This window comes from Vitis riparia, chromosome 15 (assembly GCF_004353265.1).
Source record: "Vitis riparia cultivar Riparia Gloire de Montpellier isolate 1030 chromosome 15, EGFV_Vit.rip_1.0, whole genome shotgun sequence".
NCBI classification, from domain to species: domain Eukaryota; kingdom Viridiplantae; phylum Streptophyta; class Magnoliopsida; order Vitales; family Vitaceae; genus Vitis; species Vitis riparia.
In genome coordinates this window covers 211,305-226,702 of record NC_048445.1, presented here as the reverse complement: position 1 = coordinate 226,702, position 15,398 = coordinate 211,305, and the positions used below count along the sequence as shown (strand labels likewise).

Here is a 15,398-nt window from a genome sequence, read left to right as displayed (position 1 = left end):
TCTCCCGGTTAGGTCTGGCTTGTGCAGGATGTTGCTAAGGGGTTGGTCAGTTAGCACGACCACCGAGTGGGCTTGGAAGTAGGGACAGAGTTTCTAGGCGGCGCTTCGAAGAGCTAAGGCCGTTAGTTCCATCTTTGAATATCTGGTTTCTACGTCCGCTAACGCTCTGCTGACGTAGTAGATAGGTTTCTGCTCCTTGGGCGATGGGCAGCGGAATAGAACAGCGCTAATTGCCCACTCTGATATAGCCAGATACATGTACAATCTTTCTTCAGGGAGGGGGCTGCTCAGGATGGGCGGTTGCATGAGGCAATGTTTAATTTTTTCAAAAGCGTTTTGACAACTGTCTGTCCATCCGCTTGCTCCGGCCTTTTGTATTGCTAGGAAGAAAGATCGCAGTTCATCAGTGAAGTGGGCTATAAAACTCCCTAAGGCGACAAGCTTGCCTGTGAGGCGCTGCAATTCCTTCTTGTTCCTGGGGGGCGGTGTTTCCATGACTGCCTTGACTTGATCTGGGCTAACCTCTATCCCTCTTTGGCTGACCATAAATCCCAGGAATTTGCCAGCACTTACGCCAAAGGCGCATTTAAAAGGATTCAACTTCATGTCATATTTCCTCAAGAGGTGAAAAACTTATTGCAAGTGGAGAACATGCTCCTCTCGGGTTTTGCTTTTGACCACGATATCGTCAATATATACCTCTACTGTGCGGCCAACTAGAGGTTTGAATATCTTTGTCATCAGTCTCTGATAAGTGGCGCCCGCATTCTTGAGGCCAAACGACATGACTTTGTAACAATAAAGTCCGTGTGGCGTTATGAAGGCTGTCTTCTCTTGGTCATCCGGGGCCATGGGGATTTGGTGGTATCCGGAGAAAGCGTCCAGGAAGGAGAGCATCTCTTGCCCAGCAGTAGAATCCACAATTTGATCTATTCGCGGCAAAGGAAAACTGTCTTTTGGGCATGCATTATTGAGGTTGGTGTAGTCGACGCACACCCGCCATTTGCCTTCTTTTTTGGGTACCAATACTACATTTGCCAGCCAGTCCGGATATTCTACTTCTTTGATGAATCCGGCTTTCAGCAACTTGTCAATCTCATCCCGGATGATTTTTTGCCTGTCCGGGTGGAAATGTCTAACCCTCTGCCGGATGGGTTTTGCTGTTGGAAAGACGTTAAACCTATGAGAGACGATGGAGGGGTGAATTCCCTTCATATCAGAATGCGCCCATGCGAAAACGTCATGGTTTTGTCGGAGGGCGTCTTGGATGTTCTGGGTCTCTTCAGGCGTCAGGAGGGAACTGATATGAGTAAGGTGAGCCTCCCCTTTCGAAATTTGGATTGTTTGCAAGGAATCCGCTACCGGGGGATCTTTGTCCGCCGGACACAGTGATTGCTATTGGTCAAGTGCGTGGGTGGACTCAGCGATGGACTTATCTTCCTGACTGGTCCCTGCTTCTCTTGCTATCTGGTAGCATTGGCAAGCGGCTAACTGGCTGCCGTACAGGTTGATTTGCCCATGCTCGGTAAGAAAGCTTACCATCTGATGATACGTGGAGGGGATGGCTTTCATGCAGTGCAGCCATGTGCGCCCCAAGATAACGTTGAAGGGTGATAAATCTTGTACCACCGAAAACTGAACGTTGAGAGTGATTGGGCCAGCTTGGACTGGCAGCACAATGTCTCCCAAGGAAATAGTTGATGCCCCGTTGAATCCGGACAAGATTCTTCCAGGGTTTTCGAGACCAACTAAATTGTGTCCCATGTGGCTTATGACCGATGCTTGTACCAGATCGGCTGAGCTGTCTGGGTCAATTAAGATGCGTCTTATGTCGAACTTGTCCATCCCCAAGGATAGAATGAGGGCATCACGGTGCGGCCGCAATATCCGTGTGAGGTCTACTGGTGGGAAAATGATTGTCTCGTCTATGGGGCGAGGGCCCTCCCCCCCCCAGTTATCCCAGGCCGGATGGAGTTGACACGCTCACGCACCATTGCTTCTCGCAACAATTTCTGTCTTTTTCGTTTGGAGTTGAACTCCTCATCCGATGGGCCTCCATTAATGTAGTTTATGACGGCTTTGGGGGCGGCTGGAACCGTGGGGGTTCTAGAGTTGTGATTCTGGGAGGCGTCTCTACCTCTGGCATCTGAGCGGAGGTACTGCCTCAAATGTCCCGTCTTTATAAGCCTTTCCACCAAATACTGGAGGCTTCTGCATGTCTCCGTTGTGTGGCCATGCTCCTTGTGGTAGGCGCATTTTTTGCTATGATCCCTTCTGGATGGGTCCGATCCAAGGGGTCTAGGCCACCTGAAATCGGACATGTCTTGGATCATAGGGAGAAGCTTCTCATAAGTTATGGAAAGGGGTGTGAGGGGTGTCATTTCAGGGCGACTTGGCCCTTCCTGCCTTCGATCGGATGGCCTTGGCCTGTCCGGAAGTTTGGCACTTCTTTCTGTACTACCCTTGGATGGCTGTCCGGCAACCAAGACTTGCTGGGTGGCTGCTCGCAGGTCATCTTCGAGCATTGAGTATTTGTTCGCACGTTGAAACAAGTCGTCCATCGTCGTAGGAGGCTTCTTAGCGAGTGACTCAAAAAATGGGGTGCCTGGACAGATGCTTCGCTTGAAGATCTGTAGGACAGCGTCCATGCTACAAGCCTCCACTTGTAAGACAACCTGACCAAATCGTTTCACGAATTCCCTCAAGGATTCGTTATCCTTCATTTTTATGTTTTGCAGGGTGCTAATGTTCTGCTTATGCCGAGCAGAGCATAGGTATTGTCCCACGAAGGCTTCTGAAAGGTCTCTGAAATTATCGACAGAGTTGGGAGGTAGGCGGTGAAACCATGAGAGGGCCTGCCCTTGTAGGCTGGCGGGGAAAACTTTGCATTGCAATGCGTCATTGCCTATATCGAGAGTCATGAACTGTCGATAATGCATGATATGGTTGAAGGGGTCGCTAAACCCATCGTATGTGGAGAATTTTGGTACGAGGAATCCCCTTGGGGGCTCGTAATGAATGATATGAGAGCAGAAAGACGTGGAGAGCATGTCGTCCAGCCTTTTGCTGATGGAGCCAATGGGTGGCTCGTTTGGGGGATTTCTTCCAGTTTGTCGTACCGCTTGGTACGGGGGAACGTTCTACACCATAGGGGTGACCAAGGGGTCACCCTGCGGGAGAACGTTCTATGGCATAGGGGTGACCGTAGGATCATAGGGCACTCCCCATGTGGTGGCTATTGGTGGCCTAGGCCTGCCAGGCTCTTGGGGACCCAGTCTCGCACGCATTGTGCCCGACAACTGGGATCTTCTGTCACGTTGTCTCTTAGATGAGAAACGAGAAGAGTCCGAGCTTTCCTCACGGGGAGCTCGAGGCATGGGTGTGTGTGGCTCATGTGGCCCAGCGTTGTGCGTTTCAGGGATTACTCCCGCTGTTCCGGGGTATATCGACTCTGGGTGAGGCCTTGAGTTGGCTACCTGGCCTCTTGAATGCTGACGACGGGGAGGCCCCATCGATGATGCCTGAATACGTAATATTGCGTTTTCCTCTCTTAATCTTGTCGTCTCTTGGATGAGAGCTTGCAGTTGTCGCTCGCTTGCTAACTGTCTTCTTTCGATGGCTTTGCGCCATTCAGAATTATCTTCCTCTCCTCTAGCAGATGAACGGCTTCTGGAAGGTGTAACCATCTTTGCCGGTGACTAAATCAGCGAAATTGTTCCCATAGATGGCGCCAATGTTGAGGCCTCGCGTCCCTGATGATCCACGTAGTTGCCAAATGGATGAACGCACGATCTCAACCAATATAGGTTCTTGACTCAATCGTTCCTGCAAAAGGCGTTCGGACAGGGCGTCCGGACACACCCTCCGATGGTTTTGTCAGCCATGGAAAGAGAGATAAATCAGTTGGCTTTTTACTAGGTATTGCAAGCTTACCTTCTTCCTTGTGTGAAGGTTTATATATATAGTGACAGAAGTTCTCTCTCCTTCTTTAATGATAGAAGACTTTTTGGTTTATCATGATGCCTCTAGGTGGTGGTAGGGCCATCATCACCCTACGGGCGGCTGACAGAGATCGTGGGAGGCGCCGTGACTGTCAAAGATCGTGGGAAGTGACTTGCCGTCACTTCATTCCTGTCATTTCACTCTGCAAGTGGCGGAACGTGGGCCATGGCAAGCTGTTGTGATGACGTGCAAGACTTGCTTACTTCAGTTAATGATCCAGACAAACATATCCGGATAGGATATGACGATCGTCCGGATGCGATATGGCGGTAGTCCGAATGTGATGTTTGCAAGTGCCGTGTGCTTCTCTCTCAGGGAGTCCGGATAGGAGAAGCGCGCCATGTGTTCTCTTGGGGGAATCTGGATGGATATGATCCGGATAGAAATGCGTGCCATGTGTCGTCAGGGGGAGGGATCCCTACAATTTTCATGGCATAATTATTATTTTTTTCTTGCATGAGATTTACATGACATTTTTCTGCAGCAATGCAATATTGTTATTCCAGGAAGTAGTGGAATACCAGAGTGGGTAAGTCATCAGAGAATGGGATGTGAAGTAACAGTAGAGCTTGCTTCCAATGAATTGGCGTGAAGATAACAACTTGTTGGGATTTGTTTTATTCTTCCATCATGTTCCTCTTGATGATGGTGAATGTGAGACCACATGTGACGATTTTCCACGATGTATATTGACACTATCCCATGGTGATCAATCTAAACAAATTGGTGATATATGGTTTGATCCAAAATGTAAAGGCTACTATCTCCGTTGTTTATCGTATAACTACATATGCTATGATAGTCGTGCTACATCAGATCCAGCATTGTGGGTGACCTATTTCCCTCAAATTCACATTCCAAGTAAGTTTCGATCCAGTCGGTGGAACACCTTGAAGGCTCTTTACACTCCAATGGCGGTGGCTCTTTTCGATGTCGCGATAACGAATCCTTTAAATTGAAAAGTTGTGGGATACATCTTATATACGCCCAAGATCAGATCTTTTGGCCTCAGCCATCAAGAGGAAGCCTTGGTGATAGAGAAGATCACCCAGCCAAGAAAGAATTTTCTAGTTTCCAAAGGATCAAAGCTTTCTTTAACCCCTAGCAAGGTATGTCTTCTTTTTATTTTACTGGTGATTAAATTATTTACTAGATTGAATTAGTGAAAGAAGAAATATATATATATATATATATATATATATATATATATATATATATATATATATCTTTTATTTTCATGATTTTATTTTAATTGTGTGTTATTCATTATCCCAAAATTTTAGAATTTTTTTTAGTGGCAGGTTGTTTTGGTTGACTTTAATATTTTTAAAATACCTAAGCTTTTAGGTTTAATCTTGACGCAACAAATTTACAATTGATAATAATGGTGTTGCCTCTATATTATATTGTTAGAAATAAATTTTAAATAAAAGTTTTATCAATTTAATTATTTTTAAAAAATACTTAAATTTATTAGAAATATTGAAATCCAAAAGGGATTCAAAGAGTAAAAGATAGAAAAGAAAATTTAAAATTTCTTATCACAAATTCTTTTAAAAATAGGTACAATACCATTAGAATTTAAATAGACCTAATAAAAGGAAATAAAAACTAATGCACCATTACTTCTAAAAATAATAATAATTCCAATGTAATAATTAATTAAATAAGAGATATGGTAATTAAATCAATAAACATATACTAACTAAATATATAATTCTAATATAGTAACTAAATATATTAATAATTTCTAACAAAAAAATTATTGATTTTTTTTTTAAGTTTTGTTAAAAAAATGTAAAATTCTTAAAAATTTATAATCATACTTCTTTCTATTTTTTTTTAAAAAAATCTTTTGAAATATTGTTTGAATTTTTTTAAAATTTTTAATAATTTTTTTTTAAAAAAAAAATTATCTATTTTTGTTGTTTAATTTGATACTTTATAGGTTATTTTTTTCCCTACCATAACTAATATCAATAATTAAAACTTTTCTTTAACTATTTTTCTTGTTTCATTTGATACTTACAAGTTTTTTTTTTTTTTTCCTTTCATAACTAATATTGTTGAGTTTTATGCAATGATTTATGGTGAAAATTAGAGAAAACGAAAAGAAAAACACACAGATTTAACGTGATTTAGCACATTGCCTACATCCACGGGAACATAGAAGAAGACTTTCACTATATCTAAAATTAAGGTTATATAAAAAGGGTATTTATACTAACCCTCAGGTAATGAAATTCCAAAAATATCTCTACACCATACCATAGGGGGCATTGCCCCCTCTCCCCCCCTAACCTATCGTTCACCCACAACAATAAAAGTACAAGCTTGAATGGCAAATGTCGTCACTCCGACATTTGCCTATTTTTCTCCATATGTCTTTCATTCAATATGAGCCACATACTACAACAATCTCCATCTTGGCGAATAATCACCCCCCTTAGGAAACAAAAAACATAGCTAGTAACTCTACCTGGGACAATAGTTAGGGAATCTCCTATCTAACATCTAGAGACATTAATCAAGTTCAAGCAATGCTTGAACTTTTCTGTGGTAACAAGCTTTGTCAACATGTTTGCTGCATTCTCAGAGGTGTGAACCTTCTCAAGTAACAATTCACCAAAAGAAACCAATTCCCTGATCTTATGAAACCTCACATCTATATGTTTGGTCCTTGCATGATACACCTGGTTCTTTGCCAAATAAATGGCACTCAGATTGTCACAATATAATTGACCTCCACCTTGTTGAATACCCAACTCCTTGACCAAACCTATAAGCCATAATGATTCCTTTGCAGCCTCAGCTATTGCCATTTATTCTGACTCGGTAGTAGATAGTGCAATTAGAGAATGTATCATAGACTTCCAACAAATAGGTCCTCCACCAAGGGTGAATACATAACCTGTGGTAGACCTCCTATCATCCAAGTCTCTTGCATAGTCTGCATCAACATATCCCTTAACTGAAGGATTACTTTGTTGTTTGCTAAACATGATGCCATAATCTGTAGTACCCTTTAAGTATCTAAAGATCCACTTTATTGCATCCCAATGCATTCCCGGATTTGATAAAAACTTACTCAACACACTAACAACATGTGTCAAATATGGTCTTGTACAAACCATAGCATACATCAAGCATCCCACTGCACTTGCATATGGAACCTTTGACATGTCTTTCACTTCATCATCTATTTTTGGACATTAATTAGTAAACAATATGAAATGATCTGCTAAGGGTGTACTTACCAGTTTTGCATTATCCATGTTAAACCTCTTCAACACTCTCTTGACATAGCTATGCTGAGATAACCATAGTCTCCCTGAAACTCTATCCTTATGAATCTCCATCCCAAGGATCTTCTTGGCCGCCCCTAAATCCTTCATGTCAAGCTCCTTGCTCAACAAAGACTTCAACTTATTGACCTTAATCATACTCTTTGTAGCAATTAACATGTCATCCACATAGAGTAATAGAAAAATAAATGAATCATCATCTAGGCTCTTTACATAAACACAATAATCATACTCACATCTCTTGTAGCCAATCCTGATCATGTAGGAGTCAAATCGCTTGTACCGCTTCCTTGGGGATTACTTCAACCCATAAAGTGATTTTCTCAATTTATAGACCAAGTGCTCTTGTCCAGGTTGAATAAACCCTTATGGTTGTACCATATAAACCAATTCCTCTAAGTCACCATGAAGAAAAGTTGTCTTTACATCCATTTGCTCCAACTGCATGTCAAAATGTGCTACCAAGCCCAACACTATCTTAATGGAAGTGTGTCTGACCACGGGGGGAAAAAATCCCATCATAGTCAACCTCTTTCCTCTATGAGTAACCCTTTGCTACTAAACGAGCTTTGAACCTTTCACTATTTTTTTCTAAAACTGTTTCTTTCTTCTAGTGCACCCACTTACATCATATTCCTCTCTTCCTCTCTAGAAGCTCCACCAACTCCCATGTCTGGTTCTTATGCAAAAGACTAAGTCTCCTCCACCATAGCACCCATCCATCCACTTTTCTTTTAGTTGTGTATTGCCTCTTGAAAGGTAGTAGGATCCCCACTACTAGTAATTAGTGCATAAGAAACCAAATCTTCAAAACCATACCTGGTAGGTGGCTTGATAGTGCGTCTATGTCTGTTTGTGGTTATACTGTGATGCTTCTAATATTCTGAACTAGACTTCCCTACATTCCGAGCACGATCCTCTATATCATGAGTCTCTAATTCCACCTGTATCAGTTGCTCACTATTGCTGCCATTTTCTGGTTCCTGTTTCTCTCATTTCTGAGTACATTGTAACATGTCTTTCTCATCAAAAATCACATCTCTACTGATCACCACCTTGTTTGCCTTTGGATCTCAGAGCTTGAAGCCTTTCACCCATTTCTGATACCCCAAAAAACATATTGTCTAGACTTCGCATCAAGCTCGATCTTTCCTCATTAGAAATATGCACATAAGTTGGGCACCCAAATACTCTCAAACCAAAGTAATCTATCGGACTGCCTGTCCATACCTCTTCTACTACTTTCCCATCTAATGCTGCTCTGGGTGACCTGTTGATCAAGTAATATGTCATGTTCATTGCTTCTGCCCAAAATTTCTTTTCAAGCCCTATATTCAATCTAAGACATCAAGCTCTTTCAGCTATTGTTCTGTTCATCGTTTCTGCTACACCATTCTGTTGTGGTGTCTTGCGTACTATGAAGTGTCTTTTTATCCCATGCTGCTCACACCATTTTGTGAATTTTGAATCTGTATAGTCAGTACCATTATCTAACCTGAGGCACTTTATCTTTCTCCCTGTCTAGTTTTCTACTTCAGCTTTCTACAACTTAAACTTGGAAAATGTTTTTGACCTGTGCCGCATGAAGTATACCCAAACCTTTAGTGAGTAATCGTCAATAAAAGTCACAAAATACATATTTCCTCCCATGATGCTACTCTTATTGGTCCCCAAACATCTGTATGAACATAGTCAAGAAACCCCTCTGTTTTGTGTGGCTATCTTGAACTGCACTTTATTCTGTTTCCCAAAAACACAATACATGCATAAATCAAGTTTACATGTTTTGACACAAATTTCTCTTATGAAGCTCCATTATCCCACGCTCACCCATATGCCCTAACTGCATATGCCATAAAACTGTACTGTCTGACTCAGACTCTACAGTTGCAACTGCACCTACAACTATGGAACCTAACAGTTTATAAATATTACTTGCTAGCTTTTGCCCTTTCATCACTGTCATAACACCTTTACTCACCTTCATTGCTCCACTTGTAGACTTGTAACTAAACCCGTTATAATCTAAAGTCCCCAAAGAAATCATATTTTTTCTTAAATCAAGTACAGGTCTAACATCACACAATGTTCTAACAACACCATCAAACATTTTAATTATGATATTCCTTATTCCAGCAACTTTGCATGAAACATCATTACCCATCAGAACAGAACCAGAATTTACTAACTTGTATGTGTTAAACCAATTTTTATGGGGTGTCATATGATAAGACCATGCTAAATCCAAGATCCAAGAATCTGTAAGATGATTTGAACTGGATGAAACCAACAACATATCACCATCACCACTCTCTGAGTCTTCTTCTATCACTGCATTTGCAGACTTTGATACCCTCTTTATTTTTCGATACCGAGCCCCCTTTCTTTTTCTCTGGACAATCTCGTTTCATGTGCCCTATTTTTTTCGCACTTATAACATTGTATGTCATTTCTCTTCTTGGATTTAGATCGAGATTTATTGTTACACGATTCGCTCCGAAACTTGTTTCTCCCGCGTTCCTGATTACTTTTTGCCACAAGCCCTTCACCCGAAGAACTCTCATTATTGGCTTTTTTCTTCTTATTGAATCCTAAAAGAATACTTGTGATCTCCTCCAAATCAAGAGTTTCTTTTCCCCACATTAGAGTTGTAACTAGATTTTCATATGTAGAAGAAGCAAGAAGGGAATTCAATAACATCAACGCCTTGTCTTCGTCTTCGAACTTCACATCAATTCGCTTAAAATCACTAATGATATGATTAAACACATTGATATGCTGGCTTAGATCTGAGCCCTCTACCATCTTAAGACCATACAGTTTCTGCTTCAGATACAACTTGTTTTTCAACAACTTAGACATATACCGACTTTCCAATTTCAACCAAATTATCGTCGGTGATTCTTCATCCATGACATGGTACATCACATTATCAGCCAAACAAAGCCTGATAGTTGCCGCAACCTTTGCTTCCAAATCCTTCTAATCCATTTCATTCATTCTTTTTGGTTGTTTTCCGGATAACACCTTCACCATACCTTGTTGCACTAACAAATCCTTAACCGTCATCTACCATAAATCGAAATTCCCGAATCCATCGAACTTGACTATGTCGAACTTCGTAGAAGAAATCCCTGACATCGAACTTGACGCTTTGATACCAATTGTTAAGTTTCATGCAACGATTTATGGTGAAAATTAGAGAAAATGAAAAGAAAAACACACAAATTTAATGTGGTTCAACAGATTGTCTACATCCACGAGAATAGGGAAGAAAACTTTCACTATAGCTAAAATTAGGGTTATATAAAAAGGGTATTTGTACTAACCCTTAGGTAATGAAATTCCAAAATAACCCTACACTATATTGCGAGAAGACGCCCTCCTTCCTCAGACCCTCCCAACCTATCATTCGCCCATAACAATAAAAATACAAGCTTAAATGGCAAATGTCGTTACTCTGTTCCGTTTCACTTCGCTTTGTTTCGGTATTTGCACATTTTTCTCCATATGTTTTTCACTCAATATGAGTCACATAATACAACAAATATCAATAATTAAAACACTTATTTATCTATTTTTCTTGTTTCATTTGATAGTTTTTATTTTTTTTTCATAACTAATATCAACAATTACAACACTTCTTTTTCTATTTTTCTTGTTTCATTTGTTAGTTCATATATTTTTTTTCCTTCATAATTAATGTCAATCATTACGTACTTTTTAAAATGACACTTAGACCACTTCATGAAATATAAAAGTTTTTGTATGTTGATTATAAATTAAGAGTTTTTTTTTTTTTTTTGGTCTTTTGACTTTTCCCCCTATCCACCTAACTCCGTTGTCCTTTATGGCCATATCTTTTGATATTCTTATAAAAGATGGTTTGAAACATTTAACTTATATACTTCTAATTATATATCTATATTTTTTTTATTTACTCATTACAATAGATTAAAAATTATGAGATTATATTTTTCTCATTTATTCATTACAATAAAATAAAATGTTCTTATACAAAGAACTCAAACTAGAAAAAAATGAAGACATCCCTGTTTCCAGCTCACCCAAATAATGTATGCCTTCTCTGTTTTTGGTTTCATTGAAGGTTAAAATACTTACTAGAAATTTTTAAAATGATTAGATGATTGGAAGAATATGGAGTTCAATATCGAATTAGATATGGTCAAGTCATTTAAATAAGTTTTTTCTTTTCAAGCTTTTATTTTGATTTATTTGTTTTTAATCATCCAAAGATTTTATGAAATTTGGAGATCCCCTATTCTTGGCCTATCTAAAGTTAAAACTTTTTTTTTCCTTAATAAATATCTTAGCAGCTATCAAAGCTTTATCTTTACAATGAATTATTGAATTTAAAAAGAAAAATCGTAGCTATTTTGGTAGGCCAAAATTTTTGTTTGAATTAATTACAATTTTTATTTAGAACTTCATATCTAAATTGGTATGCCAAGTCATATGTTTTTTAAACTGCATAATCATCTTTTAAAGCATGAATTAATACTTATTTTGCTTCATTTTTTAAGATGAAAAAGTAGAGGACAACTATCATTATCATATCATGGAATTATAACTAATCATTGGTTAAATTATTTGTTAGATTGAATTAGTGAAAAAAGAAATATCTAAATAATTTTTAAAATCATAACCTAGTGAGTCATTTTTTCCTTTTTTTTCTTTTCATGATTTTATTTTAATTATGTGTTCTTAATTTTCCTAAAATTTTAGGAAATTTTGAGAACCCCTACCTTAGGTTTGTTTGAAAGTTAGAACTCATTTTTCTTTTTTTCTTTTTTTAAAAAAAATACTTTATGACTTATTCAAGTATCATATTTGGAATAGATTATCGAAATTTTGAAGGTAGTCAAAAGCATGCAATTTAGGAGGCAAAATGGAAAGTGAATATTTTCACGTAAACTATATCTTTAGAGCTTAATAATTATGATATGTTTCTTAAATTGATTGATTATGTTACAAAAACTTTATTTACGTGAAACATATATAATTTAGTAGTTATTTTGCCCTCGCTTTGGCCTATTTCTCATTTCGTAATGTGAGAAAGCGAAGCATCCATTTATAAACAATCTAAAAGGTGAGAGCATGACCTAGGGCTAGTGAAGGAGCATGGTGGGCTTGGGGCAAAATATCCTTCTATTTATTTAGGAATGTTAAAGAATAAAAAGCCAAAATATAAGCTTTCAGCTCCTCATAAAACGATTTTGTATGAAAAAAAAGAAATTAGATAAATGCCGATACTAAATAGATTTTATCAAAAATTTATTTATCATATTTTTTATTTTATTTAATGCTTATAAAATTAATTTTATTTAAATCGTAATATATATCATAAAACAAATTTTTAAAAATGTTTTTTTAATTATAAAGTTAATATTTTTAGTGATGGGATATTTGGTTTGATTTTGATATTTGTTAAATGTTTAAATTTTTAAATTTAATTAAGTAGTTACTAAACTACAAATGACTATATAATTATTTAGATTATTTCTACTTAATTGTTAATAAAATTTAATTTAATTTAAATAATTTATAGTTTATTAAATAACTTTTTTAGTGTAGGTTGTTTTGGTTGACTTTAAGATTTTTAAGATACCTAAAATTTTAGGTTTAATCATGTTGTAACTAATTTACTATTGATAATGATAGTGCTACCTCTATATTATAATAAATTTTAAATAGAAAATTTATCAATTTAATTATTTCAAAAAATTCTAAAATTTTATTAAAATTAATGATTTTTTAAAAAGTTTTTTTACAAAAGAAAAAATTGAAAAATTCTTCTAAAAAAAAAATTCTTGCTATCTTTTTTTAATTCTTTGAAAATATTTTTTATTTTTTTAATATAAATTTCTGTATTTTTGGTTTCATTTAATCCTTTATAGGTTTTTTTTCTTTCATAACTAATACCAATAATTAAAACTATTTTTTTTTTATCTATTTTTGTTTTTCATTTGATATTTGATATTTTTCTCTTTTACAACTAATATCAATAATTACTTATTATTTTTAAATCATACTTAGGGCACTTCATGAAATATAAAAGTTTTTGTGTGTTTATTATAACTCATGATTTTTTTATTTTTATTTTTTATTTTTACTCTGGTCCCTACCTCTTTCCTTCAAAGCTATATCTTTGCCATATCTTTTGATCTTCACGTTGGATACATGTAACTTATGATATACTTCTCATTTCATAGCTATATATTTTTTATTTGGTCATTACCATAGATTAAAAATTTTGAGATCATATTTTTCTTAATTTGTCATTACAATAAAATCAAAAGTTCTTATGCAGAGAACTCAAACCACAAAAAATGAAGACATCTCTTGCTTCCTTCTCAACTCAATAAGGTATGCCTCTCTATTTTTGGTTTTACTGAATGTTAAAATATTTATTAAAATTAGTGGAAAAAATAGATCTAAAGAATTTTTAAGATGATTTCATGCTTGGAAGAATACCGAGTTCAATACGAAATTACATATGGTCAAGTCATTTAAATAGTTTTTTATTTATTTTATGAAATTTGGAGATTCTATGTTCTTGGGCAATCTAAAGTTAAAACTTTTTTTTTCTATCTTTGGAAAGAATTATTGAATTCAAAAAGAAAGATCATATTATTGTATCTATTTTAGGCCAAAATTTGGTTTGAATTAATTAAAAAAAAAATTAAAGCTTCATTTATGAATACATAGGCCGTAACAATTATCATGTGTGTTGACCCCCATTTTAGGGCTCATTTTTTCTCACTTTTCTGTAAGTTTTTCTTACCAAGGCTCTCAAAGAGCCACGTGTTGCTTCAGGGATGGCTGCTATGGAATCATAATAGTGGATTGAAGAGGCAATAAGGTGGACACGTGTCAAGAAGAGTTTGGAAAAGTTGCAGGCCGTTAGTGAGCTGGTGCAGGAGCGTAGCCAGCTAGTTGGGGTCTTCGTTGTCGTTTTGGGGGGAGATATTTTGAGGGAGTAGATGGTGTTTTTCAGGGGTGGGTTTTTTTAGGAGATATTTTTAGAGAGGTTTTCATCTTTAGCTTGGGTAGCAAGCTAGAGGGAGGGAGAAGTTGTTGTCTGAGGAGGGTATTCCGTGGGCTGGTTTGAGAGAGATATTTTTGAGTTGCAGAGAGCTTGGGAGGAGAGTTTTAGCTAGAGAGGGAGCAAACTCGGTTTCTAGAGGGGATTCCTTTAGCTTGGGCAGCAAGTTGGAGGGGGGAGAGAGAGCGTATTGAGAGGGAGGTGATTTTTTTACAGAGATTTTTTTTTTTTTTTGAGGGTGATGTCTTCATTGCTGTTTGGAGAGAGATTTTGGGTAGTAAGAGGTTAGCTTGAGATGCAAGTCTTGTTGAGGGAGTACATGAGAGAGAGTTTTGAGAGGTGACAGAGGGAGGGAGCTGCAGTGTGGTTACCCGAGGAGTAAGATTGCTTGGGTAAAGGGATATCAGTTGTATTTTCTTGGAAGAGAAACCCAGTCAGAGACAAGAAGAAACACGCAGGGGAAGAGCCTTGAAAAAAGGAGGCTTAGATATTATTTCTATAGGTTAGCTTTTCCACGTTCATGCCATTTTATTGCATTATCTGGGTATCATGAGATTCTATTTTGGTGTTTGAATGTATTTATTGGGGATTTTCGTTTGTTTTTTATTTTTATTTTTATGGAATTTGAGCTTGTTTGCACTTGCCTTTGATTTCTAATCTGTTTTATGTCCCCTGTTGTTTTGAGATTTCATATGAGATATTGGCATTCATGTCTTAATTTTGTTTTAAAACTCATTTGAAATCTGCTTTGACCCACTCCTACGTCTAAGCTCATTGATTGATACGTGAAATGAGGTTGGTGGGGGTTCATTTGGTTCCCATTATTTGTGTTCTGTTTGCTGTTTTCCTCTATTCCTGGTGCTTGGCTGTAGACCGCATCAGATTTCCCATCTCTGCCTGAAGAGGTAAGGTACTGCAAGAAATATGTTCTCAGTCCATGGGTATGAAGAGTTGCAACACACTTATCATGGCTAGGTGACTTTATGCATGTATTTGTTGGGCATCATGTTTGGTCTGGTCGTTTT

The 15,398-nt window shown here is 37.3% G+C and overlaps 1 long non-coding RNA gene and 1 pseudogene across 1 annotated transcript; one reads left to right on the top strand and one right to left on the bottom strand.

The window, feature by feature from the left end:
- Nucleotides 1-1,395: 1,395 nt before the first annotated feature.
- LOC117931796 lies at nucleotides 1,396-3,050 on the bottom strand (annotated as a pseudogene).
- A 2,042-nt stretch (nucleotides 3,051-5,092) lies between these two features.
- Nucleotides 5,093-14,608, top strand: LOC117931797. The gene is made up of 3 exons (XR_004654093.1): nucleotides 5,093-5,111; nucleotides 13,639-13,694; nucleotides 14,145-14,608. It is a non-coding gene; the product is annotated as an uncharacterized LOC117931797 (long non-coding RNA).
- Nucleotides 14,609-15,398: the final 790 nt, after the last annotated feature.